A 1551-nucleotide genomic window follows, 5' to 3' on the forward strand; every position below is an offset into this window, starting at 1 on the left:
TTAACTAATGCTGTAGATCAAGGTTTTCAGAATGAGGATCACTGTGGTATAAAACACTGATACTTCTTTCTTCTTAGCCACTGTTGGAAGCTGGCATATAATATACGATGGTGATGGTGATGGAATCATAGAAAACAAAAACAGCTGCCAGATGAGAGCCACAGATGCTGAAGGCTTTCTAACAACCCTTTGTAGATTATGTAAAGAGATTCTCAAAAGAATAAAATGGTGAAAGATTAAGATAGGCAGAGTTGAAGCCAACAAATTAATTCCACCAGCAGCCATCACCAAAAGTTCATTGATTTAGGTGGTAGAAAAGGAGAGCCTCAGAAGGGGGAGAACATCACAGCAGTACTGATGGATAATATTGCCCCCACAGGACAGTCTGGCTTGACAAGTTGTATGAGCAATGGCCACAATGCACCCCCCCCATGTTGTGTACATACCTGCCTCCAGTAGGGAGCAGCCCCACAGCATCATATTGACATTATAGAGCAGGGCTATACAGATGGCAATATAATGGTCATAGGCCATAGTTGCATACATGAAGAATTCAGTAATCTCAAGAAGGGAAATGAAAAGAACTAGATTAGAGATACTGTTATTCTCTGAAACAAAGTTCTCCAAAGTTTTGGGTGTAATGACAGAAGACTAGCAAGACGTAGGAATGGCCCACTACTGAGAAAATAGTACATAGGATCATAAAACTGAGAATTGACTCAGATTATTAAAATGAAGCCAATGTTCCCTACCATAGAGAGTAAGTAGATTTCTAGGAACATAAAGAAGAATGATATCTGGAGCTCTTTTTGGTTGGTTAAGGCCAAGAAGATAAATTCTGTCATAATGGTGTTATTTCTCATTACTTTTCTCCTCCAATAATTAGGTTGGAAATATTCAGATATGCTGTAAAAAAGTCTATTAGAAAAATAATTTCTATATTCTCTATATCATTTTATCTATCTGACTCTGTTTGTCTCTGTCTCTCTGTCTTTCTGTCTTCCTCATTTTCTGTTGTGGGAATTTTTACAAGAAAGCCTATTAATTTAAGAACACAGCAGGAGGGAAAATTGGTCATTTGACATCTTTTCAATCAGAATCTTTTTAAAGTTAAGAATCAAAATGAAAAAAAAGTTTTAATCAAGGGCCAATGCAAAGAATAACAAAGAAACAACTGTGATTTTAAAAAGAAAAAAAAGCAATCTAGAACAAAGTCAGAGTAAATTTCTGGGTAGAAAAAGAAGGAATATTTTGTAGTTCAGTTGACAAGAAGACTCACCTGATCATCTTATTAAAAATGATAGTAGGGGGCAGAGTCAAGGTGGTAGAATAAACTCAGTATTTGACCAAAACTGCTCAACAAATTAGAAAATACTTTGATAGAAACTAGATACAGTTTCCTCAATTATAAAACAGGGACAATAATAGCATTAGTTTTTCACAACATGGCTGTTATGGAAGTGTTTTGCATGACTACACATGTACAACCTGTATTGAGTGGCTTGCCTTCTCAATGAGGGTGGGTTGGGAGGGAGGAAGGGAGATAATTTG

General features: G+C 36.4%; 1 pseudogene; it reads right to left on the bottom strand.

Annotated features, from left to right (window-relative positions):
* On the bottom strand, window positions 1-845 carry LOC114042094 (annotated as a pseudogene).
* Window positions 846-1551: the final 706 nt, after the last annotated feature.

The sequence above is a fragment of the Vombatus ursinus genome, unplaced genomic scaffold (genome assembly GCF_900497805.2).
Source record: "Vombatus ursinus unplaced genomic scaffold, bare-nosed wombat genome assembly UNPS02014258.1, whole genome shotgun sequence".
Lineage (NCBI taxonomy): Eukaryota > Metazoa > Chordata > Mammalia > Diprotodontia > Vombatidae > Vombatus > Vombatus ursinus.